Source organism: Aquarana catesbeiana, linkage group LG03, assembly GCF_042186555.1.
Source record: "Aquarana catesbeiana isolate 2022-GZ linkage group LG03, ASM4218655v1, whole genome shotgun sequence".
NCBI classification, from domain to species: domain Eukaryota; kingdom Metazoa; phylum Chordata; class Amphibia; order Anura; family Ranidae; genus Aquarana; species Aquarana catesbeiana.
The window spans coordinates 549,281,661-549,309,354 of record NC_133326.1 but is presented as its reverse complement, the minus strand read 5'-3'; the positions used below and the strand labels follow the sequence as shown (position 1 = coordinate 549,309,354).

At 43.0% G+C, this 27,694-nt stretch overlaps 2 protein-coding genes and 1 long non-coding RNA gene across 10 annotated transcripts in view; 1 reads left to right on the top strand and 2 right to left on the bottom strand.

Annotated features, from left to right (window-relative positions):
* The window catches only part of CACNA2D4 (calcium voltage-gated channel auxiliary subunit alpha2delta 4), a 374,858-nt gene that overhangs the window by 146,083 nt on the left and 201,081 nt on the right, over nucleotides 1-27,694 (bottom strand). The gene's annotated exons all lie outside the window — the stretch shown is intronic.
* LOC141132769 (uncharacterized) overlaps nucleotides 1-27,694 on the bottom strand; it is an 81,374-nt gene that overhangs the window by 18,840 nt on the left and 34,840 nt on the right. The window lies entirely within an intron of this gene.
* Nucleotides 1-27,694, top strand: part of LRTM2 (leucine rich repeats and transmembrane domains 2) — a 113,965-nt gene that overhangs the window by 68,321 nt on the left and 17,950 nt on the right. The gene's annotated exons all lie outside the window — the stretch shown is intronic.

Genomic DNA, 27,694 nt, shown 5'->3' with positions numbered 1-27,694 from the left:
TATTCTGGTGGAACAAGACTTTAATAAGAGACGGGTCCAGCAATGTGACCTCAGGTACACACATTTTTAGGCTGGATTCACACCTATGCATTTTTAGTGCTTTTTGCATTTTGCAGATTTGCACTACAGAACGTGTTCCATAGGAAACCATGTTACCCTTTACAACCACTTTTGCCTACAGGTAAGCCTATAATAAGACTTACCTGTAGGTATCGTGAATTTCTCCTAAACTTGCACAGTTTAGGAGATATTCACTGTATACGCATGTGCCGACGTCATAGGTACATACGCACTGAAGAAACGGCTTGTACACGCCACTTCTTCAGCTGCTGTGCCGTGACCGGTGGCTCCTGCATGGGAGTGACTTTGCGGCTCTGGCCAATCACAGCGCCGGAAGTAACATTCTGGACACATGTCACCCATCACAGCGGTGTACGTGGAGCTGCAATAATTTGCTTTCACCAAGAAAGTGTAGGTATGGGACCTTTTGAATACAGATCGCAGGACCAAAAAATGGTGTTGTCTGCTAAGATGAAGAATTAGAGTTCAGCCTGGATTGTTTTTCTTGCTTGTAGAAAGCGTGTGACCAAAGGGCTAGATTTTTGGCCATGTGACCACAGGGAGCCTGGAGCAGCATGTTCTCCAGGAAAGGTATTCACACGCTCCTGTTAATCTTTATTTATCCACCTGAGCAAGACTATTAACATTGCCTTAAAGCCATTGTAAAGGAAATTATATATATATATATATATTTTTTTTTTTATTTATTGTTATACTAGTTATGGTGGCGATCAGCGACTAAGACCTCGTTCACACTGACTTGTCATGCGATTTGACAGTTCCAAATCGCACGACAAAGCGCACTCTATTGTCGGCAATGGAACTGTTCAAATTGGTGCGATTCTGACTTTGCGGTGCTGAACCAAATTGAAAAAAAGTTCCTGTACAGATGTCAGCCAAGTAGCACCTGAAATCTTGCTGACCTGCTACTTTGAAATCGTGCTCAAGTGAAGTAGCATCAATGTGAACCAGGGCTTATAGTGGGACTGTGATAGTGTGGTGGACAATCTGGCACCAACTGACACTTTTGACACTTTGTAGGAACCAGTGAACTAATGAAGTGATCAGTGCTAAAAATATGCACTGTACAAATGACACTAGCTGGGAAGGGGTTAAATATCTAGGGCAATCAAAGGATTAAATGTGTGTATAACTGGTGTTTATGTGTGTAATGTGAGGTGCTTTCACTAAGGGATGTGATGGTTTTTATTCCCTGACAGAGCAATTGAACATCGGCAGGTTGTAGCCAAGGAATCTGAATGAGTTACTACAATGTCCGCACGGCTCTTGAACTCCCAAAAGCAGCACTATACATAAGACCCCCACCACCTCCCTGGCCTTGGGTCTCATAGCAGTTGTACAGATATCTGCACCTGTAGTTACGATCAGTGGCGGCTGGTGCTCAAAATTTTGGGGGGGCGCAAACAAACTGAAAAATTCTTAAAAAAAGCCATCAATTGCAGCCTCACTGTGCCCATCAAATGCAGCCACTGTACCATCAAACACAGCCACTGTGCCCATCAATTGCCACCACTGTGCCCATCAAACGCAGCCACTGTGCCATCAAATGCCGCCACTGTGCCATCAAATGCCGCCACTGTGCCATCAAATGCCGCCACTGTGCCATCAAACGCCGCCACTGTGCCATCAAACGCCGCCACTGTGCCCATCAAACGCCGCCACTGTGCCCAAACGCCGCCACTGTGCCCATCAAACTCCGCCACTGTGCCCATCAAACGCAGCCACTGTGCCCATCAAACGCAGCCACTGTGCCATCAAATGCTCCCACTGTCCCCCCCCCCCCCATCACGGTGTCCTTCATGCTGTACCTTGTCATCGATCTCTTCTCCCGTCCTCTCCTATGATTGGACACCTGATAGGCGTCCAATCACAGCGCCTGCTATTTCAGTCAGACAGGTGACGGGTAACAGACCCAAGCACCTGATTGGCGGAGGGGCAGTTCAGTGTTAGGAAAGCGAATATTCATTTGCTTTCCTAACACAGTTGGGTGAACTGCGAGCGCCAAGCATGGCGCTTGCTGCTTACCTTTTTTGACACCTATTAGAGCCTATGGCTCTAATCGGGTGCTTCAAAACCCCCCCCCAGCGCTGTAATTCAGGCGCTCAGTGCCCGAAATGGGGGCGGGCGCCTGAAAAGGGGGTTGAAGAGGCGGCCATGGACATCTACATCTACTGATAGAGGGGGTGGCGCCCTTATGGACGCACCGCCACTGGTTACGATCTTAAGTGCAGCATAAAGATGTACAATTTATGTATATTATGACATAATAGCATGAGGCTCATGGTTTCCTATTTGTTCCAACGAACTGACAAGCTGCAGTATTTGCCAGGCTTACATATTTGTTGCCTCTATGGTATATAGAACCAAGACATGCTACAGACAGGAACTGATCAGGCCAGCAAAATTTGTTCTGTGATGGATACAATGTTGTTAACGGTTATTGGAATTGGTTTCCCCTCTGTATCTGTCTCTCTTAAGTCAGATCCATTTATCAATGCCCCGGAGGGAAGACAAAGCGCAAAGAGAAACAGCCGATCGTTTATCTAATCAAAGATTCATACATCTCGCTGCAGACACTTTGAAGCTAAATAGAGAATTCACAGCCAAGAATCTGGAAGCCTCTGTGTATAAAAGTTGTGCAATCTGTGGCCTCAGGGCAATGCTGGGCTAGGCAGCCCTAGTGATTCCAATCACAGGCAACAGAGGTTTAACTCCTTAAAATCAACGAGATTGATTAACATCAGTTGAGATTAAAATGGCCTTTGTGGTTTAGCTCCCAAGGGACTGTTGTACTTTTAAAATGCATAACCTTTCTAAGAGAGATTTGTCATGAGTATAAAATGGCGGGATACCACTGCTGAACAGGGTTGGAGCCTGGCTGTGTGCTGATGCTAAAAGAGATGTGCTGATGCTAAAACTTAAAGCGGAGTTCCACCCTAAAGTGGAACTTCCACTCATCGGATTCCCCCCCCCCTCCGGTGTGACAATTGGCACCTTTCAGGGGGGAGGGGGGTGCAGATACCTGTATTATACAGGTATCAGCACCCACATCCAGGTATAGCTAGCCGCAGCTAGCCGCAGACTCCCCGCCCACCCCCGTTGTGTTGTGGGAAATACACAGTTCCCACAACACAACGGGGACCAGTGTAGACGCGCAGCGTGACATGCGCAGTAGGGAACCGGGCAGTGAAGCCACAACGCTTCACTTCCTGATTCCCTCAGTGAGAATGGCGGCGGCAGCACCCGAGGATTGAGGGACGGTTCGGTCTCGGGTGCCGACATCGCTGGACCCCGGGACAGGTGAGTGTCCTTATTTTAAAAGTCAGCAGCTGCAGTATTTGCAGCTGCTGACATCTAAAAAATTTTTTTTAGCGAAACTCCGCTTTAAGATTTTCCATCAACCTGTATTTGCTGCATGCTTCAACACTGAGGCTTTAGATCTAGACCCAGTCTGGCCAGATTTCTCCTTTCCTGCTCTGAAAGATGCAGTGGGCGGAGCTGAGATTCCTCTGCTGATGTCAGTCTGGAGGGGAGGAGGAGAGAGCTGACTGGTCATGTGATCGCAATCTGGCTCCTAAATTAGGTATTAACAGCATTTATATTTATAAATCATTCACAAAGGGGGACACAAAGGGATCTAACAATTGCGGCAATACCTCACATGTGTGGTTTGAACACTGTTTTCATATATGAGCGCTACTTACATATGCGTTTCTGTGCGCGAGCTCGGCGGGTCGGGGTGCTTTAATTATTTTTTATTATTTATTTTACTTTTTATTTTTACACTGTCCATTTGAAAAATTTTAAACATCCCTTGTAATAGAAAAAAAAGCATGACAGGACCACTTTAATGTGAGATCTAGGGTCAAAAAGACCTCAGATCTCACATTCACACTTAAATGCAATAAAAAAAAAAAAAAGAAAAAAGTCTTTTTTTTTCAATAAAATTTTTTTTCCCCTTTAAGACCATGGGGCAGAAGTGACGTTTGATGTCGCGTCCATCATCCAATGGTATGGAGCCGAGTGGGGGCCATCTTTCCCTCACTTGACTCCATGTCTCTAGGAGGAAAGGACCCCATCGTTGCCACTGCTACCAACGGCTCCGGTAAGCGGCGGAGACCACCGAGGAGCGGCGGGAGGGGGCCCTCTCCCGCCCCAGATAATAGTGATCTCACGTCGAATCCGCCACAGAGACCACTTTTATCTGAAAGCGGACTGCCTGCTATTTTAAAAGGTACCAGAGTTATGGAAGCTATCTCCTGCCATAACCCCGGTATTTAACATCAAACAGCCGACGTACAATGACGGCGGGCGGTCCGCAAGTGGTTAAAGTAGAACTGTAGGCAATTTTTTTTAAAATTTTGGATAAAGCAAGGGAGTGTTATAACCCGGTCAGATTTTTTTTCGCCATTGGTGTCCCATTGCAGAGATGTCTCTTTGCTTCCTGTCCCATAGCCAAACAGGAAGTGAGACCCTTAGGTCCCTAGATTTCCCCTCTATTACTTTTCTAGGGACAACCCAAAATTTGAGATTTTAATTACTTTCACTTTCAAAGATAATAGTAAACAGGACAAATAGAGAGGGTGATTCTCTCTAATGGGGGCACAGACAGCAATAAAAACTGACAAATAAAAACTGGCAAAAAAGTGTTCTAATCCCTCTCTACTCTATCCAAAACAAAACAAAAAAGTTTTGCCTTTAGTTATACTTTAACCACTTGGCATCCGCGCTATGGCCGAATGACGGCCACAGCGCGGACCTGAATTCCCGGGAGGCCGTCATATGACGGCCTCCCCTGTGCACGCGCTCTGCGTGCGCGCCGAGAGCGCTGTGATCACCGAGTCACTGAGACTCGGGTGATCACCGATCTAAGGAGGGGGCTGGTCCCGGTACTGACAGCGTGAGTAGAAAAAAAAGAGCCGATCACCGGCTCAGATGTGAGGGACATCGGTCCCGAAGTGGAAGAGGCACATCTGCCTCATCAGTGCCACCTAACAGTGCCCACAGTGCCACCTAACAGTGCCCACAGTGCCACCTATCAGTGCCCACAAATGCCACCTATCAATGCCCACCAGTAGTGCCAATCAATGCCACCTAGCAGTGCTGCCTATCAGTGTAACTGATCAGTGCCCATCACTGCCGCCGCATCAGCGTACATCAATGAAGGAGAAAAATTACCTGTTTTACATTTTTTATAACAAAATATAAAAAAATTAATTTTTTTTTTTTTTTTAATTCAGTTTTTTTTTTATTTCAAATAGTTTTATTGAAGATAACAAAATACATACACAAGTGAAGAAGAAACATTACATCCTTCAAAACAAGAAATAAAAAGGTCGAATTATTGACTAGAGGTGTACATTCATTGCAAATTTTGAACATACTTCATCACAAGGCAGCATATATTACTCGTAATATGGTAACTAAATTTAAAGATGCGTCCTTACACTGAAGGATATTTAAGGTAACCAAAGAAAAAAAGAAAAAAAATACAGGGAAAAGAAAATAATGAAAAAGAAATTATAAAATCTAAACTATGAACGGTCAGTCTTGAAGCCTGAATAGGAACCATGGGTTCCTTTGGCATCGAATGCAGGGATAGAATCGTGTAGGGTATGAAATATTTTCTCTGCCAACATCATACAGTCTATACGGGAAATAACTTGTGCGTATGAAACCAAAGATGATTTCCAATTTAATGCGACTGCCCAGAGCATGGCAATACAAATTGAGTGGATTAACCTCATCAGGGGTTTGGAGATATCAGGGATGTCCTGAAATAGGATACAATGCTGGAAGGTGAGGGTGACAGAGGTCCCTGCTAATTTATCAATCAGTTTTAATATCTCTTTCCAGATAGGTTGTAATTTATCACATTCCCCGATTAAGTGTAAGTAGGAACCTAAAAGGGAGCAACCTCTGAAACCCTGAGGGGAAGTGTGTGGGTAAATTTTATTCAGGTAATACCACCTAGTGGTGAGCTTAAAGTGGGGGTTCAAGCGGGGGTTCACCCACACCCACTCCCATGGGAGTCTATGCCGAAAGTGGGTGCAAATACCTGTCTTAGACAGGTATCTTCACCCCCCTCCCCCCTGAAAGGTGCCAAATGTGACACCGGAGGGGGGGGGGGGGTTCCGAAAAGCGGAAGTTCCATTTTTGTGTGGAACTCCGCTTTAATGGCTGTCTCTCTGATTGTTAAGGACTTTGTGCATTTACGAATGTTTTGCCATCCCCTGTCCCAATCCAGGTCCTCATGATCAAGGGCTAATTCTTGTACCCACTGGGATCTATATTTCAAAGTAGGTTTTTCATCTACTAATTCTAATGATTTGTATATCCCAGAAATAAGACCCTTTTGATGGGGGGCGGTAAGGCACACCTCCTCAAACAATGTTTTAGTATCTGTGGAGGGGTTGATAAAGTGCTGCTGAAAGAAATGTTGAATTTGTAAGAACCGGTAAAACTCTCTATCCGGTATATGAAAACGGGACTTTATAGCTGAGAAAGTGATGAATTTTGAATCAACCAGAAAGTCCCCCAACTTGGTCAAATTGTGTTCAGTCCACGCCAGGAAGGACTCTGGGTGATCATGAGCTGAGGGGAATCTAGGATCCCCGAGATATGAGGCACCCAAGGGTGTTTGAGAAATGAGGTTATATTTAGTCTTATACTGATTCCAAAGCTTCAAGCCTATTGCTACTACTTGGTTTTTAGTGGTCAATTCTGGGAAAGAGGGGTTAGAGGACCACATTAACCCAGGAAGGTTAGAATCCTGTTCAAATTTGACCCAGGGGACCTTGGAGTTTCTAATGTTCCATTGGGCTTGTTGCGAATATCTACTGGCTAAGTAGTATAGCCATATTTGAGGGACTCCCAGACCTCCCCTTTTCGAGGAGCGATATAAAACCTCTTTGGTGAATCTCGGGGGTTTGCCGCGCCAAATAAATTTATTAAGAAGGGCCTGGGCATTAACCACTTGCCGACCGCCTAACGACGATATACGTCGGCAGAATGGCACGGGCAGGCAGAATCACGTATATATACGTTACGTGATCTGCCTCCCGCGGGCGGGGGGTCCGATCGGACCCCCCCGGTGCCGAGGCGGTCGGCTTCTGACTGGGAGCGATCAGAGGTGAGGGGGAGACCATCCGTTCGTGGCCCCCCCCCCCTCGCGATCGCTCCCAGCCAGTGAGAATCTTCCTTTGATGCTGTATGCTAAACAGCAGCAAAGGAAATGATGTCATCTCTCCTCGGCTCGGTATTTTCCGTTCCGGCGCCGAGGAGAGAAGACATCACTGTGAGTGTAAAACACAAGCACACACAGTAGAACATGCCAGGCACACATTACACCCCCGATCCCCCCCCCCCCCCCCCCCCGTCACACTGACACCAAGCAGTTTTTTTTTTTTTTAATTACTGCATGGTGTCAGTTTGTGACAGTTACTGTGGTAGGACAGTTACTGTTAGCCCCCTTTAGGTCTAGGGTACCCCACTAACCCCCCCTAATAAAGATTTAACCCCTTGATCACCCCCCGTCACCAGTGTCGCTAAGCGATCATTTTTCTGATCGCTGTATTAGTGTCGCTAGTGACACTAGTTAGGGAGGTAAATATTTAGGTTCGCCGTCAGCGTTTTATAGCGTCAGGGACCCCCGTATACTATCGAATAAATGTTTTAACCCCTTGATTGCCCCCTAGTTAACCCTTTCACCACTGATCACCGTATAAGTGTTACAGGTGACGCTGGTTAGTTTGTTTATTTTTTATAGTGTCAGGGCACCCGCCGTTTATTACCGAATAAAGGTTTAGCCCCCTGATCGCCCAGCGGTGATATGCGTCGCCCCAGGCAGCGTCAGATTAGCGCCAGTACCGCTAACACCCACGCACGCAGCATACGCCTCCCTTAGTGGTATAGTATCTGTACGGATCAATATCTGATCCGATCAGATCTATACTAGCGTCCCCAGCAGTTTAGGGTTCCAAAAAACGCAATGTTAGCGGGATCAGCCAAGATACCTGCTAGCACCTGCGTTTTGCCCCTCCGCCCGACCCAGCCCAGCCCACCCAAGTGCAGTATCGATCGATCACTGTCACTTACAAAACACTAAACGCATAACTGCAGCGTTTGCAGAGTCAGGCCTGATCCCTGCGATCGCTAACAGTTTTTTTTAGTAGAATTTTGGTGAACTGGCAAGCACCAGCCCCAGGCAGCGTCAGGTTAGAGCCAGTACCGCTAACACCCATGCACGCACCGTACACCTCCCTTAGTGGTATAATATCTGATCGGATCAATATCTGATCTGATCAGATCTATACTAGCGTCCCCAGCAGTTTAGGGTTCCCAAAAACGCAGTGTTAGCGGGATCAGCCCAGATACCTGCTAGCACCTGCGTTTTGCCCCTCCGCCCGGCCCAGCCCAGCCAAGTGCAGTATCGATCGATCACTGTCACTTACAAAACACTAAACGCATAACTGCAGCGTTCGCAGAGTCAGGCCTGATCCCTGCGATCGCTAACAGTTTTTTTGGTAGCATTTTGGTGAACTGGCAAACACCAGCCCCAGGCAGCGTCAGGTTATTGCCAGTACCGCTAACACCCACGCACGCACCGTACACCTCCCTTAGTGGTATAGTATCTGAACGGATCAATATCTGATCAGATCTATACTAGCATCCCCAGCAGTTTAGGGTTCCCAAAAACGCAGCGTTAGCGGGATCAGCCCAGATACCTGCTAGCACCTGCGTTTTGCCCCTCCGCCCGGCCCAGCCCAGCCCACCCAAGTGCAGTATCGATCGATCACTGTCACTTACAAAACACTAAACACATAACTGCAGCGTTCGCAGAGTCAGGCCTGATCCCTGCGATCGCTAACAGTTTTTTGGTAGCATTTTGGTGAACTGGCAAGCACCAGCCTAGTACAACCCGGTCGTAGTCAAACCAGCACTGCAGTAACACTTGGTGACGTGGCGAGTCCCGTAAGTGCAGTTCAAGCTGGTGAGGTGGCAAGCACAAGTAGTGTCCCGCTGCCACCAAGAAGAAGACAAACACAGGCCCGTCGTGCCCATAATGCCCTTCCTGCTGCATTCGCCAATCCTAATTGGGAACCCACCACTTCTGCAGCGCCCGTACTTCCCCCATTCACATCCCCAACCAAATGCAGTCGGCTGCATGAGAGGCATTTTCTTTATGTCCTCCCGAGTACCCCTACCCAACGAACCCCCCCAAAAAAGTTGTGTCTGCAGCAAGCGCAGATATAGGCATGACACCCGCTATTATTGTCTCTCCTGTCCTGACAATCCTGGTCTTTGCATTGGTGAATGTTTTGAACGCTACCATACACTAGTTGAGTATTAGCGTAGGGTACAGGACTGCACAGACTAGGCACACTTTCACAGGGTCTCCCAAGATGCCATTGCATTTTGCGAGACCCAAACCTGGAACCGGTTACAGTTATAAAAGTTAGTTACAAAAAAAAAGTAAAAAAAAAAAAAAACACAAACAAAAATATAAAATAAAAAAAAATAGTTGTCGTTTTATTGTTCTCTCTCTCTCTATTCTCTCTCTATTGTTCTGCTCTTTTTTACTGTATTCTATTCTGCAATGTTTTATTGTTATTATGTTTTATCATGTTTGCTTTTCAGGTATGCAATTTTTTATACTTTACCGTTTACTGTGCTTTATTGTTAACCATTTTTTTGTCTTCAGGTACGCCATTCACGACTTTGAGTGGTTATACCAGAATGATGCCTGCAGGTTTAGGTATCATCTTGGTATCATTCTTTTCAGCCAGCGGTCAGCTTTCATGTAAAAGCAATCCTAGCAGCTAATTAGCCTCTAGACTGCTTTTACAAGCAGTGGGAGGGAATGCCCCCCTCCCCCACCATCTTCCGTGTTTTTCTCTGGCTCTCCTGTCTCAAAAGGGAACCTGAGAATGCAGCCGGTGATTCAGCCAGCTGACCATAGAGCTGATCAGAGACCAGGGTGGCTCCAAACATCTCTATGGCCTAAGAAACCGGAAGCTACGAGCATTTTATGACTTAGATTTCGCCGGATGTAAATAGCGCCATTGGGAAATTGGGGAAGCATTTTATCACACCGATCTTGGTGTGGTCAGATGCTTTGAGGGCAGAGGAGAAATCTAAGGTCTAATAGACCCCAATTTTTTCAAAAAAGAGTACCTGTCACTACCTATTGCTATCATAGGGGATATTTACATTCCCTGAGATAACAATAAAAATGAAAGGAACAGTTTGAAAATAAGATAAAAAAGCAAAAAAATAATAAAGAAAAAAAAAAATAAAAAAAGCACCCCTGTCCCCGCCTGCTCTCGTGCTAAGGCGAACGCAAGCATTGGTCTGGCATCAAATGTAAACAGCAATTGCACCATGCATGTGAGGTATCACCGCGAAGGTCAGATTGAGGTCAGTAATTTTAGCAGTAGACCTCCTCTGTAAATCTAAAGTGGTAACCTGTAAAGGCTTTTAAAAATGTATTTATTTTGTTGCCACTGCACGTTTGTGCGCAATTTTAAAGCATGTCATGTTTGGTATCCATGTACTCGGCCAAAGATCATCTTTTTTATTTCATCAAACATTTGGGCAATATAGTGTGTTTTAGTGCATTAAAATTTAAAAAAGTGTGTTTTTTCCCCAAAAAATGCTTTTGAAAAATCGTTGCGCAAATACTGTGTGAAAATAAAAAATGAAACACCCACCATTTTAATCTATAGGGCATTTGCTTTAAAAAAATATATAATGTTTGGGGTTCAAAGTAATTTTCTTGCAAAAAAAAATAATTTTTTCATGTAAACAAAAAGTGTCAGAAAGGGCTTTGTCTTCAAGTGGTTAGAAGAGTGGGTGATGTGTGACATAAGCTTCTAAATGTTGTGCATAAAATGCCAGGACAGTTCAAAACCCCCCCAAATGACCCCATTTTGGAAAGTAGACACCCCAAGCTATTTGCTGAGAGGCATGTCGAGTCCATGGAATATTTTATATTGTGACACAAGTTACGGGAAAGAGACAATTTTTTTTTTTTTTTGCACAAAGTTGTCGCTAAATGATATATTGCCATGGGAATATGTGAAATTACACCCCAAAATACATTTTGTTGCTTCTCCTGAGTATGGGGATACCACGTGTGAGACTTTTTTGGAGCCTACCCTCGTACGGCACCCCGAAAACCAAGCACCGCCTTCAGGCTTTCTAAGGGCGTAAATTTTTGATTTCACTCTTCACTGCCTATCACAGTTTCGGAAGCCACGGAATGCCCAGGTGGCACAAAACCCCCCCAAATGACCCCATTTTGGAAAGTAGACACCCCAAGCTATTTGCTGAGAAGTATAGTGAGTATTTTGCAGACCTCACTTTTTTTTGAAAATTGAAAAAAGAAAAAAAAAATTTTTTTTCTTGTCCTTCTTCATTTTCAAAAACAAATGAGAGCTGCAAAATACTCACCATGCCTCTCAGCAAATAGCTTGGGGTGTCTACTTTCCAAAATGGGGTCATTTGGGGGGGGGGGGATTTGTGCCACCTGGGCATTCCATGGCCTCCGAAACTGTGATAGGTAGTGAAGAGTGAAATCAAAAATTTACACCCTTAGAAATCCTGAAGGCGGTGATTGGTTTTCGGGGCCCCGTACGCGGCTAGGCTCCTAAAAAGTCCCACACATGTGGTATCCCCATACTCAGGAGAAGCAGCTAAATGTATTTTGGGGTGCAATTCCACATATGCCCATGGCCTGTGTGAGCAATATATCATTTAGTGACAACTTTGTGCAAAAAAAAAAAAAAAAATTTGTCACTTTCCCGCATTTTGTGTCAAAATATAAAATATTCCATGGACTCAACATGCCTCAAAGCAAATAGCTTGGGGTGTCTACTTTCCAAAATGGGGTCATTTGGGGGGGGGTTATGCCATCTGGGCATTTTATGGCCTTCAAAACTGTGATAGGTAGTGAGGAGTAAAAACAAAAATTTACGCCCTTAGAAATCCTGAAGGCAGTGATTGGTTTTTGGGGCCCTGTACGTGGCTAGGCTCCCAAAAAGTCCCACACATGTGGTATCCCCGTACTCAGGAGAAGCAGCTGAATATATTTTGGGGTGCAATTCCACATATGCCCATGGCCTATGTGAGCAATATATCATTTAGTGACAACTTTTTGTAATTTTTTTTTTTGTCATTATTCAATCACTTGGGACAAAAAAAAAATAATATTCAATGGGCTCAACATGCCTCTCAGCAATTTTCTTGGGGTGTCTACTTTCCAAAATGGGGTCATTTGTGGGGGTTTTGTACTGCCCTGCCATTTTAGCACCTCAAGAAATGACATAGGCAGTCATAAATTAAAGGCTGTGTAAATTCCAGAAAATGTACCCTAGTTTGTAGGCGCTATAACTTTTGCGCAAACCAATAAATATACACTTATCGACTTTTTTTTTACCAAAGACATGTGGCCGAATACATTTTGGCCTAAATGTATGACTAAAATTGAGTTTATTGGATTTTTTTTATAACAAAAAGTAGAAAATATCATTTTTTTTCAAAATTTTCGGTCTTTTTCCGTTTATAGCGCAAAAAATAAAAAACGGCAGAGGTGATCAAATACCATCAAAAGAAAGCTCTATTTGTGGGAAGAAAAGGACACAAATTTCGTTTGGGTACAGCATTGCATGACCGCGCAATTAGCAGTTAAAGCGATGCAGTGCCAAATTGTAAAAAGTGCTCTGGCCATTAAGGGGGTAAATCCTTCCGGGGCTGAAGTGGTTAAGCAGAAAAGCTTTAGATAGTCTAATGGGGAGGGAGCGGAACAGGTAAAGTAACCTGGGGAGAATTGTCATTTTAAGGGCCATGATCCTTCCTAAGAAAGGAATATGAAGCTGGGACCAAAGTTTAAGGGTCCTCTTCAGTTTGATTATCATTGGGGGATAGTTGACTTCAAAAAGTTTGCGGAAGTCTCCCGTCAGCTCAATGCCTAGGTAAGAGAGATGTGTTTCAGCCCAAATGAACTGGTAAGTATTCTTAAGTTGAAGAAGTTCAGCTGGGGTGAGCCCAAGTGCAAGGGCCACCGATTTTGAAACATTCATCGAGAGACCGGAGACTCCCGCAAAGTTCGATAGGGTCCGCATGAAGTTAGGCAGAGAGATAAGGGGATTAGTAAGAAACATTAGAACATCGTCAGCGTACATACAAAATTTGTAGGTGGAGGTACCTTTGTTGTAGCCAGATATGTCGGGATTATTGAGTATTGCAAATGCAAGGGGTTCTAGGGCGAGGGCAAAGATTAGGGGGGAGAGTGGGCACCCCTGCCTGGTACCTGTAGTACGGGTCTATATTCATAATTGATTTACAAAGAACTTGGTATTATGAGTTATTAACTATGATAGTTTTAAGGTGATTATTTCTATATATGTAAAAATGTATGTTTCTGAGCTAACAGATGGTCATTCATAGAGGGTCACATTGTCTCTGGACCATTCTCTGGCTAGCCTGTTAGTACCAGATTAAACCAGCTTTTCGCGCCTTCCATCTAGCCTTTAAAAGGTCAGACAATAGAGCAGGCCGGTGAACTTCGTTGAGGGACTTGAGTGGTCCTAGATCTTGAACAGGCTGTTGGCTTCCAGAACTGTCTGAAAATTCAGAAGTTGAGGGGTTCCCTGGATTGAATGCTGAATTTATCCTGTATTGTATCATCTGTAATATATCTTTAATCGAAGCTAAGTAAATCTCTTTTATTACATTCTTTATTTTGTGTGTTTTAATCATTGCATTACTGACCACATATCTAAAAGGGTAAATACATTTATTCATAGATTCATTTATATAACACAGAATTTAACCCCTTGTTACAGTACCCCTCAGGAAAATTACCACCTTGCAAAACCCAGTTGAAGAGTTGAACTAAATTAGGGGATAGAAGATTGGAGAATTTCTTGTAGTATATGGAGGAAAAAACATCAGGACCCGGGGCCCAGCCCGACTTCAGGGCTTTAATTACAATACGTACTTCGGCAAGAGTGATAGGGGCATTAAGCTTCTCTAATTGTGTGGGAGAAAGAGTGGGTAAAGGTATGTCATGGAGCCAACTTTCCTCCTCCCATGTAGATTTCGTTTGATCTGGTGCCAATAGGGATAAATAAAATTGCTCAAAATTTCGAAGCACCTCTTTAGAATGGGAGGTAGTTAAGCCTGATTTAGCAGTTAATTTATAGATGTGAGGAGGGCGAGTGGCCTGGTTAAGCTTTCTGGCGAATAGGGTCGAGGCGGTGTTGTTGTGAAGCAGAAATTTGGCTTTGGACGATCTCAGAGCTTTTTCAATTTTAGAGGATAAGAGCGAGTCTAATTCTAAATGTTTTTGGTTAATAGATTCTCTGGTGGAATCCAAAAAAATTCAGTTTTTTACATTTTTTTAACAAAAAGTAAAAACTGCAGAGGTGATCAAATACCACCAAAAGAAAGCTCTATTTGTGGGGAAAAAAATGATAAAAATTTCATATGGGTACAGTGTTGTATGACCGCGCAACTGTCATTCAAAGTGTGTCGGCGCTGAAAGCTGAAAATTGGTCTGGATAGGAGGGGGGTTTAAGTGCCCTGTAAGCAAGTGGTTAAAGAAGGTGTAAACCTCTAAAAATGACTAATGAACAAAGTATATCCTTCTGTAGTGTATATTTGCCTCAATCCAAAGCCCCTAGTGTGATTTCTGTCTCTGTCATTCTTCTGCTATCTGCATGACTTTTCTGAAAGGTGATGCTGACACCAGATGGCCCGTCTGACAACCTCTGATGTGCATGTTTCTCTGTGTAGAAGGGGATGTGAACTTTCCCTCCACTCAGGTGTCAGATTAAAATCAGCTCTCCACTCTATGTTTCAGTGTGTGATGTCAGATCCCAGCCCCTTGCCTGCTGGAGCTCAAAAATAGCCTTTGATATGTGTGTTTTAGAAGGCTGTAGAGAAGAGGAAAGGGTTGCAGATAAACAGGCACAATTTATATAGGAGGATTTGTTTAACCACTTAAGGAACCGAAGATTTTCTCCCTAAATGACCAGGCCATTTTTTGTGACACAGCACTGCGTCGAATTAACTGACAATTGCGCGGTCATGCGACAATGTACCCAAACAAAATTTGCGTCCTTTTTTTCCCACAAATAGAGCTTTCTTTTGGTGGTATTTGATCACCACTGCGGTTTTTATTTTTTGCGCTATAAACAAAAAAAAAGACTGAAAATTTTGAAAAAAAAAATATTTTTTACTTTTTGCTATAATTAATATAAAAAAAAAAAAAAAAAAAAACTGTATTCATCAGTTTAGGCCAATATGTATTCTACATATTTTTGGTAAAAGAAAAAAAAAAAATCACAATAAGCATATAGAGATTGGTTTGCGCAAAAGTTATAGTGCCTACAAAATAGGGGATAGATTTATGGCATTTTTATTATACATTTTTTTCTTTTTACTAGTAATGGCAGTGATCAGCGATTTTTAGCAGGATTGCGACAGACAGATCGGACACTTTTGGGGACCACTGACACTTATACAGCGATCAGTGCTATAAAAAATGCACTGTATGATGATTGCTGTATAAATGAAACTGGCAGGGAAGGGGTTAACACTAGTGGTGATCAAGGGGTTAAATGTGTTCCCTGGGAGGTGTTTCTAACTGTGGGGGGAGTGGACTGACTAAAGGAGGAGAGAGATCGCTGTTCCTGATCACTAGGAACAGAATACACTCCCTACTCCCCTGTCAGAATGGGAATCTGTTTGTTTACATTGACAGATCCCCAATCTGGCTGTCTGTGGAGCGATCGCGGCCGCCGGCGGACATCGCAGTTAATCTCTGCTTATCATGTGAGGCTTGTCACCTCAATGGCTATATGTAAGGGTTTACAACCACTTTAAAGGGACGCAGCATGTGCGAAGGGTTTAAAGTAAGGTTGTAAGGGTTGAGACTTCCATCGCTGACCTTCCTTTCTGATAATACTAATTGACCAAACACAATTCTTTGTATTTTCCAGAAAAAGAAGCCTTAATAAGTTATAGTAAAGACAGATAAATTTGAGCAACATTTGAATTTTAGTTCATTCTCAATGTTTTCCAGATACATTTACCAGTTCCCTGAACGGATGTTATTGTTGGGAGGTCAGGGCAGTGATACAAAAGCAACTTAACCACCTGTTTTTACTGCCCATGTGAAAGAGGACCAAATCTGATCTCCAGGTGCATAAAAAAAAAAAAAACACAACAGAATGCAGCTCTGTATTAATTTTTTTTTTAAATGTTGAGCAGTTAAAAGTGTTACTAAACCCACAACAGTAAAATCAGTGTGTATATGCAGTAAATCATGCTTGTTATACTCACTGTGGAACCTAAGGGGTTAATCATCTACATTGTATAAAAAGTCTGTTTGATCCTGTCTTCTTGGATCCCCCCCTTCTTCCACTGTCCCCAATCCATCTCCTGATAGAACAGAGCCTTGGGGCCACTCTGAACATGCTCAGTTTGGTGTGAATTTTTAGAGGGTTTTTTTTTTGGGGGGGTGGGTGCATGTGATCTGCACAGGGCCAATCAGCATGGGTCCTGCAGCCTCATAGGACAATCAGAGGAGAATGAAACTCCTACAAACTTTAACCAGACACTTATAGAAGTCATAAGACTGCTATATACTGCTGATGACAAAAGGTATTTAGCAGTTTATATTTACTAAAATTATTGTATATCCATGTTCTGTGTACTGTAGGAGACCAGATATAGTGAATGCAGGTTCTGGGTTTAGTAACACTTTAAGTACCTGAATGTGACTAGGTTTCAGCCTCTTGCAGTCCGAGTACCACAGAAGCCAGTCATTTGTGCTGCAGTGCTCATGTGCTAACAAGGATAATGCTGTTAGGGGGAGACAACAGAGTGACAGTGAAATTAGCACATACATCTGCGGTTTCTCCTGTCCAATCACAGATTGGGGGAGGGACAAGACCTGTGTTACTGAACTGCAGCAGAGAAAATTCTCCCGCTTTGTCAAACAGGTCTGTGCTGTGTAACCAAGCTGTGTAAATCTGGATAGACAGATTTACAAATACTTTGGCAGACAAAACAGCTCCGTTTGCCTGGAGTTCAGCTTTAAAGTGACATAAAAAGAAGACAGTGCTCTATGTACATACAGCTCAGTCATCTGGATTCAACTTCACAGTGAAATGACACCCTGCCATCCTCCCCAGCAGTAGCCCGCTCACGCGTTTTCTCTCCTGAGGCACGAAGTGAGCGGTGGGACACACTCCCCCCCCCCCCCCCGAGGAGAGCGCTCGCTAAGGATGTAAGCTGTCCTCAATGTCTCCGGTTCCTGCTTTGTGAATTATTTAAGGGAACAATGCAAGGGAGAGGGAAGAGCTCGCTTCTCGCGTACATGGCTCAGTTTTCAGCTGCCAACATTTTACAATCATTTCCAGGGATGTTCTCCTGCTAATCCCGTCAACCCAACCACCCTTGAAGAGCAACAAATTATAGGGCGCATTTATAAAGTATGGAATTAATTTTAAGCTAAATCTTCCAAGTACATGTTTTAAATAAGGGATTCTTCACTAGAGAATGCTGGTCACATTCACTACATATTAAATAATTCTGCCCCTATGTCTTGTGCAGGAAATCACAATACAGGTATATATACACACACATACGCTGTATACACACACAAGAATATGTTTATACATGTGCAGCATTCTAGAGAATGTGTCAGTGTAACACTTCTAGGTATGTATTACCTCTCCCTGAGATTCAACCCTGCCAATGCTGTCATCTGTTTTTCTGTTAGAAGAACGCCATCTTTGTTTCAGGCATTATCTAGGGTCAGCATCTACTTTCTGGATTGAGGTGTAGGCTCAAGGATGACACAATTCTGGTACCTGTGCAGTTCATGTGTTCAAACAAGTCTGACACAGATCAGCCCTTGCTGCAGCCTCTCGCCTTGTGACTTGCTACAAAGTTACAATTTTGCAGACTGATCACTGGGAGATAGGAGACTGAAGAAATTCTTCTTCCTGCTTGCAGTAGACCGATGACATTATCATCTTAGCCTATGCAAAGTCACTGGACTGGAGCGGACCGGGCTGAAAATTTTTTATTGTTGCTGTATTTTGATACAGAATTTATTCACACATACCCGCAACCAAATTGATTTCCTTGTCAGCAGTGTCAAATTGATTTCCTTGTCATCAGTGTCAAATTGATTTCCTTGTCATCGGTGTCAAATTGATTTCCTTGTCATCGGTGTCAAATTGATTTCCTTGTCATCGGTGCTCTGTACACACACTCTGGACCTTTTCTTCCTGGTAAACCCTCAAAATGATGGCAAAAAAAGATAATAAGCTGAATAAGCAGCTTACCCACTCACATATAGGAAAACTGTAAAGCTTTAAAGGGGTAGGAGCTGCAGTGAAGTAAAGCAGTGAAGGCTGCGATCTGCAAAATATTAAACTTTTATATCCCAATTTCAAGACATTCAACAGAGATCTGTGTGACCCTAAAAGAAAATAGGCTAATCCCTTTAACTGAAGCTGCCAGCAGTGGGCAGTGCAGCTCTCCGCAGCCTCAGAAGAACTGTGCATAGACGGGAATATGTGGCATGTAAATGTATGGAAAACTACTGGAAGGTAGAGTCTCCAACTGGAGAATGGAGCAGGAGGGGAGGGGCAAGACTTTTGGAAAGGCAAAGGTAGTGGGAAAAAGAAGATCTTGCCTGTGGATTCCCTGAAGGATCTATTGGGTTTTTTAGCTCACCAGAATCTGGATACCAGTCCAAGGTGGGCTGACTAACACTAATGCCCCGTACACACGGTCGGACTTTGTTCGGACATTCCGACAACAAAATCCTAGGATTTTTTTTCGAAGGATGTTGGCTCAAACTTGTCTTGCATACACACGGTCACACAAAGTTGTCGGAAAATCCGATCGTTCTGAACGCGGTGACATAAAACACGTATGTCGGGACTATAAACGAGGCAGTGGCCAAAAGCTTTCATCTCTTTATTTATTCTGAGCATGCGTGGCACTTTGTCCGTCGGATTTGTGTACACACGATCAGAATTTCCGACAACGGATTTTGTTGTCGGAAAATTTTATATCCTGCTCTCAAACTTTGTGTGTCGGAAAATCTGATGGAAAATGTGTGATGGAGCCCACACACGGTCGGAATTTCCGACAACAAGGTCCTATCACACATTTTCCGTCTGAAAATCCGACCGTGTGTACGGGGCATAACTGTGAAACAGTTAAAACTCTATAAAAATGTCATTTGTAATATGGGGTAAATAACATAGAAGACAACGACCCTCAGATCACCCTGGATCCATAATAAGCTTTTGTTATTTTAGACGTAGCTCAAGTCTCTTCTTCTTTATCCTACAAACAATAAGACGCGTTTCTCTTTTCCATACCAAATTCATTATTAATCATGCCGTTGAATGAGAACCGTCACAGAACACCATGTGATCCAGAGGACGGGGGCTCAACGAGCGCAAACAATGACCTGTCAAAATTCATATATAGTGTGGGACACCGTGCTAGAAAAAAAAATTTGCTAAGCAATAATTTTGTCTAAAAGTAGCACATAAAATATTATGATGGTACAGACTTCACTGCAACTTCATAGGTTGTACTTTTTCAGAGTTCTACATTTAAAGTGATTGTAAAGGCACAGGGTTCCTTACCTTCATGCATTCTATGCATAAAGGTAAAAAACCTTCTGTGTGCAGCAACCCCCCATAATATTTACCTTAGCCCCCTCTCGATCCAGTGATGTCCATGGGAGCCTTTGCTCTCTGGGGACTCACACTCCTGATTGGCTTTTGGCAGCAGTGGGAGCCATTGGCTTCTGCTGCTGTCAATCACAGCTGGTGAGCCAATCAGGAGATGGAGGGGGAAGGGGCCAAGTCACATATCTGTGTGTGAATGGACACACAGAGCCACAACTCAAAAGCACGCCTGCTTGGGTGCCCCCACAGCAAGCTGCTTTCTGGAGAAGGAGGGAGAAAGATAGAGAGAGGAAGCGAGGGAGAGAGGGGGTAAGGGGGTTATACAGAAAAAAGGAGAACGTGAATGGCAGAAAGAAACAAGAGAAAGATAGAAAGTGAAAGAGAGAGAGCTAAAGATGGATGGATGGATGGATGGATGGATGGATGGATGGATAGATAGATAGATAGATAACTTTGCCAATCCTCATTGAAATTGCTGTAGTAAGCACTGCTACTCCAGTGATCTCTAGTAGCTTCCAGCTCCTGTGATGAAGTGGCTGCCCTGCTGCACTGCAAACACAGGAGTTGCCCACATCACATGGGCACCATTCTGTGAATGCTTTGCATTTTCTCAATATATGCAAAGCATTCTCTAATTGGATAAGGTGGAGAAGAGGGACAGGATGTCACAATCCCCACCTTGTCCAATTGGGAAAATACAAAGTTCTTTGAATAGCGCCTGTGCCAAGCATGCAACCTCCTGTGTTCACAATGCAGCAGGGCAGCAGTTTAGCATAGAACCCGAAAGCTAGTGGAGATCACTGGAGTAGCAGTGTCTACTACAATGATTTCCAACTTTCACAAGGACCCCAGAGGTATTGTGTATGCATAGTTACACTGGGCCAAACTGGACCAATGTAATTATGTAAGAATATCCATACATGGATATAGTCTTTAATTCCATTTGTATATCCAGCACCTGTACACTGATGTCACCTTTTATCAGCCAACATGGCTAAAAAATAAAATACAGCCTGTGATGCCCCCATCGGGAAGCTAGGTGTGCCCAGGGAATGGGCTACACTCAGGATCACAGTGTTTCAATACAATTCCATTAAGCCTCAATGGCAATGTCACTCTCAGTTCAGCATTCACATCATTATTTTACATATGTCAATTCTTTCCAATACAGTAACCTCCTATTTCTAGAAATAAATTACCAATGAATTGGCTCCCAGCTCCATCCAGCTGGAAATCTCCATCAGCTGACATAACAGAGTGGAATGAGACAACTAAAATGGAAGACTGAATAAGAAGATTCATTAATTCACTGACTCGCATTCAGAAATATATTTCACGCCATAACTGATTTATCGTAACCCTCACTCCAAGTGTCCTGACCGTGAAGATCACTGGTTTTAAAGAGTCAATCCACCCAGATATGGTACTTCAGTTCTGAGTGGAAGCGCTCACTAATTTATTATCTCTCCGAGAAGCCTAGGTGGCGAGATCTCTGAATGACCAGGAAATCTTATTTTCTGAGGGTCTCTTGCTGCTGAGTTATAAACAAAAAAAAAAAATAGCTGCGCTGCAATATGTGACATAGAATCAAACAGTAAAATGATGTGGTCACCTCATTGAATGGAAAATTAAATAGTTATACCTCTAGGTGTATGGGATTCATAGTGAATACATGCCCCTCGTGGTGAAAATAATATAAATGAAAAAAACACAATGAACATATAAAGTCCAAATAGAGAGTACATGGAGTGTAAAGTTCATATAGGTAGAAAGTCTTTGCCAAGGAGAGAGTAATAAACGTCCAAATGGTGTGTAGCATGCGTCTGGATCACCCAGGAATATGTGGTAATAGAAAGGTTCCTCCACCTCTACAAAAAATGGCCCCTTACCGACTCCTTAGATCTCTTGTCAGGAGATCATATGGGCGTGTGGCTGTCAAACCCAGCCTCAGGTATAGACTGTAAACAAATCACTCATGGACCTCTAAGACAGGAATCCTCTACATAGCGAATGGACACTCATTCCCCAGAGGGATTGAACTCAAATAGGTGTACACCTAGTGAGTCAATCATGCTTTGTGGTATAATATACCAAGGGGATCAGATGCTCTATCCAGATATGACCTCCAGATGGACCTTCGAACAAGTGTAAGGTATGGATGGACTCAGTAGATATAGGCAGTCAGCCCCATCATTAAAAGAAAGAGGAAGGCATATAGTGTAACTCCGTATGGAAATTTTAATACATAAAAAGCAAAGGAAATACACTCACGTGTTTAGCAGTAAAATCAAGCGCTTGTATAAAAGAAGACAGTGGTCTCAGCATATCCTTGTGTATTTCCTTTGCTTTTTATGTATTAAAATTTCAATACGGAGTTACACTATATGCCTTCCTCTTTCTTTTAATGATGGGGCTGACTGCCTATATCTACTGAGTCCATCCATACCTTACACTTGTTCGAAGGTCCATCTGGAGGTCATATCTGGATAGAGCATCTGATCCCCTTGGTATATTATACCACAAAGCTTGATTGACTCACTAGGTGTACACCTATTTGAGTTCAATCCCTCTGGGGAATGAGTGTCCATTCGCTATGTAGAGGATTCCTGTCTTAGAGGTCCATGAGTGATTTGTTTACAGTCTATACCTGAGGCTGGGTTTGACAGCCACACGCCCGTATGATCTCCTGACAAGAGATCTAAGGAAACAAAATATAGGTGTCTTGCGAGCCACAGATGGACTAATGCCTCTAAGGAGTAAACTATTTAAGCTGCAAGCACTGAACCACGTTTCATTGCGTGTAGATAGATAAAAAATATATAATAAATGTGCCCGCGCTAGTATAGTGTCACATATAAAATATATAAAAAATATTTTCACATATAAAACACATGTAATGTGATAAATAAAACCATACAGGTAAAATATAATGCAAATAACTATAAATGATAAACCACCAAGTGCATATAAAGGTGCAATCGTGGTAGTAACTAATAAAAGTGCAACGTGCTAAAAATATAAATATCAAAACACTTTCCAGTGACAAATGAGTGTATATCCCAATTAATAAATACAAATCACAAAAAACGTGAATAAATAGTGTCCATAAAATGAATAAACATCATGCTTCTTCTGATGGGTGTATAAATCACAACACGTGAAAACTGTGCTCTCCCGTGACACCCCACATGTGCTTGCGCTCACCTTCAGTCCTGTGACACAGTAATTAAACAGTGTCAAAATAAGCATTGGGGCCACTCCTAGGCTCACTCAGGATACAATAATGCAAAGACACTCCTCCCAGGTGAAACTGCTAGGCTCACTCAGGTTACAATGGTGCAAAAACACTCCTCTCAGGTAAAACCAAGATCCAAAATCATAGAAAAAACAAACAGAGGGACTCCATAGTGCAATATAGCCAGGACATTTATTAAAGAATAAGCCCTCCAAGAGGGTACTCACATTGGATGAGTGCTAGAGTGCACCAGACTGTACAGGTAAAATAATAAGCAGCTGATCGTATGGCGTGCGGTATGGCATGTGCAATCCTCCTCCTCTGCTGACAGCTCCGTCCTACCCCTCCCCGACGCGTATTCGGCACAGGGGTTTCGTGCCTTCCTCTGGGGGATAACGAGATCTAAGGAGTCGGTAAGGGGCCATTTTTTGTAGAGGTGGAGGAACCTTTCTATTACCACATATTCCTGGGTGATCCAGACGCATGCTACACACCATTTGGACATTTATTACTCTCTCCTTGGCAAAGACTTTCTACCTATGTGAACTTTACACTCCATGTACTCTCTATTTGGACTTTATATGTTCATTGTGTTTTTTTCATTTATATTATTTTGACCACGAGGGGCATGTATTCACTATGAATCCCATACACATAGAGGTATAACTATTTAATTTTCCATTCAATGAGGTGACCACATCATTTCACTGTTTGATTTTATGTCACATATTGCAGCGCAGCTATTTTTTGTTTTTGTTTGTATACCAAGTGGATGTGTCTCACATTTATAGTTGCAGCTATTGTTCTCACATATTTTTTGGGGGGGGATAGCACAGTAATTTTTTCCAGTTTATATGCTGAGTTATAAGGCTAGAAGCAAAAGATCGCAGTGTTGCCTAGACTTCAGTTTGAAACATTTTTGCTAGAGTTGAACTTTAAAAGAAAACCATTGCTTTATCTAATTCCCGGGTGCTATGTGTCTGAATAATCCTTGTTGTAGCCAGGTTTCCTTTAAGAGTCACCGTACACCTTGCAACCTGACTTTACAACATTTGTACAATTAGCTTTAGATTTACCAAAACTATGCCATGTGAAGACCTACCTAATCAAACCAATCAATTTGTTATCTAGTCAGATAGGCCCTTGCACTACATACTTGTTGCTAGATCTAAGGCCCCAATCACAATGGGGATGACTGCGATTATCCATGGGAGACTCAGCAGAGTTCTCTGCAAACAGCTGCAAGTGGGAAGTCAGACAGTCTATGTCTAGGGCAGATCATCCACAGATAACTACTGCAAGACCCATTACATGGGAAGAGTCACGAATAGCTGAGGGCACTTGTCATCCTCCCACTGTTTTGAATGAGGCTACCCGTCCACAGCTATTTGCAAGAAACCCCACTGAGTGTCTGGCAGGTAAATACAGAAAAATTTTTTATCAAAATTTAATAAAAAAAAAAAAAAACGCAGTTGGCCCCATTCACAAGTGTGAATGAAGCCTGAAGGAGATTGTACAATCAAATTGTAACATCTTAAATCTGAACTTTGGAATAAGCAAACATTCTTTAAATTGAAGATGCATGTGTATTCTTGATTGAATCTTGGTGTGCTTTGTGTATTTCTTCCAGATCTGTGCAGTAATCCAGTGTTAATTCTTACCTGTGTGCAGTAGCTTCCTGTAATAAAGACCGGTCACTGCTGCTCTCTCTCCTTGTGCAGGGTGACTGGTCTTGTCTCCACCCCTCCAGTAGTTTTCTGTTGGCAGCCTGTAGTGGGTGGAGCCTGCTGGGTCTCTCCCCACAGCTCTTCTCTCTGAACAGACTGTACAGCACAGTGATAATGTCACTGATATTTTTACATGGTAATAACTAGTTTTGAAAAGGCATTTGGTGCACACAAAGTGGATTTTTATCCTTGATGGCTATGAAATATTTTAAAAATTTTAATATACTAACAGTAAAAAAGTGAGGACAGAACATATTGGCTCTATAAAGGATGGTGAAGGGAAGTTGGTTACAAATGACAATGAGAAGGCAACTGTATTAAATGCATTCTTTCCCACTGAAGATGGGTCTTCCAGCCTGACAATGACCCAAAACATACCACCAAGGCAACAAATGAGTGGCTCAAGAAGAAGCACATTAAGGTCATGGAGTGAGTGGCCTAGCCAGTCTCCAGACCTTAATAATATAGAGAATTTATGGAGGGAGCTGAAACTTCAAGTTGCCAAGCGACAGTCAAGAAACCTTAAGTATTTAGAGAAGATCTGTAAAAAAAGAGTGGACCAAAATCCCTCCTGAGATGTGTGCAAACCTGGTCACTAACTACAAAAACGTCCCACCTCTGTGCTTGCCAACAAGGGTTTCTCCACCAAGTACTAAGTCATGTTTTGCTTGGGGGTCAAATACTTATTTTACTCACTGAATATGAAACTCAATGTATGACATTTGTATCAGGTGTTTTTTCTGGATTCTTGGTTGATATTCTGTCTTTATCATTTGAAATACACCTTTGATAACAATTATAGACCCTTCATTTCTTTTGCAAGTGGGCAAACTTACAAAATCTGCAAGGGATCAAATAATAATTTTCCCTACTGTATTCCTGGAAACTACAGGCCAATCAGTCTAACATCGATAGTATGTAAACTACTGGAGAAGTTGACAAGGGACTATATTCAAAAATTTGCTAATGAAAACAGTATCATTAGCAATATTCAGCATGGGTTTACAAAAGGTCATTCTTGCCAAACCAATCTGTTAATATTCTACGAGGAAGTGAGCTGCCATCTAGATAAAGGAAGGCCTGTGGAGGTGGTGTATCTGGATTTTGCAAAAGCAGTTGATTCAGTCCCCTCTTCATTTACAAACTGAGGTCTGTAGGCATAGGCCATAGCGTTTGTTCATGGATAGAAAACTGGTTATAGGGGCACGCCAAAGGGTGGTGATAAATAGCATGTACTCAGACTTGTCTGGAGTGGCAAGTGTGGTACCCAAAGGCTCCGTCCTGGGACCAATTCTGTATTCATAAAGATATAGAGGCTGGTATAGTTCAATCTCTGTGTTTACTGATGATACAAAGCTAAGCAGGGCAATAACTTTGCAGCAGGATATAGAAACTTTACAAGAAGACCTCAATAAAATAGAGGGATGATCAACTTCATGGCAAATAAAGATGTGTAACCCACTTCCACAAATTGTGGTGTCAGCAGGAAGTATTGAAAACTCTTGGGCGAGCATTTTAGTGAACATAGTATAAAATGTATCCGGAAAGTATTCACAGTGCTTCACTTTTTCCACACTTTGTTATGTTACAGCCTTATTCCAAAATAGATTAAATTCATTATTTTTCTCAAAATTCTACAAACAATACTCCATAATGACAACGTGAAAGACATTTGTTTGAAATCTTTGCATTTATTAAAAATAAAAAAATGAAAAAAAAACCCCATATACATAAGTAGATCACAGCCTTTGCTCAATACTTTGTTGAAGTACCTTTGGCACCATAACAGCCTCAAGTCTTTTTGAGTATGATGCTACAAGCTTGGCACACCTATTTTTGGGCAGTTTCTCCTATTCTTTGCAGGACCCTTTAACCTCCATCAGATTGGATGGGGAGCGATTTTCAGATTTTTCCAGATATGTTCAATCAGGTTTAAGTTTGGGCTCTGGCTGGGCCACTCAGACATTCAGAGTTGTCCCGTAGCCACTCAGTTGCTATCTTGGCTGTATGCTTAGGGTCGCTGTCCTGTTGGAAGATGAACCTACGTACCAGTCTGAGGTCCAGAGCACTCTGGAGCAGGTTTTCATCAAGGATGTCTCTGTACATTGCTGCATTCATCTTTCCCTCGATCCTGACTAGTCTTCCAGTTCCTGCTGCTAAAAAACATTCCCACAGCATGATGCTGAAACCACCATGCTTCACTGTAGGGATGATATTGGCCAGGGGATCAGTGGTGCCTGGTTTCCCCCAGACATGACGCTTACCATTCAGGCCAAAGAGTTCAATCTTTGTTTTATCAGACAAGAGAATTTTGCTTCTCGTGGTCTGAGAGTTCTTCAGGTGCCTTTTGGCAAAACTCCAGGTGGGCTGTCATGTGCCTTTTACTGAGGAGTGGCTTTCGACTGGCCACTCTACCATACAGGCTTGATTGGTGGAGTGCTGCAGAAATAGTTGCTCTTCTGGAAGGTTCTCCTCTCTCCACAGGGAAGTGCTGGAGCTCTGTTAGAGTGACCATCGGGTTCCTGGTCACTTCCCTGGCTAAGGCTCTTCTCCCCCAATCGCTCAGTTTAGCAAGGCGGCCCGCTCTAGGGAGAGTCCTAGTGGTTCCAAACTTCTTCCATTTACAGAGGCCACTGTGCTCATTGGGACATTCAAAGCTGCAGAATTTTTTTCCTTCCCCATATATTTGCCTCTATACAATCCTGTCTCAGAGGTCTACAGACAATTCCGTGGACTTCATGGCTTGGTTTGCGTTCTGACATGCACTGTTAACTGTGTGTGTCTTTCCAAATCTTGTCCAATCAGCTGAATTTACCACAGGTGGACTCCAATCAAGTTGTAGAAACATCTCAAGGATGATCAGTGGAAACAGGATGCATCTGAACTTGATTTGGAGTTTTATGGCAAAGGCTGTGAAT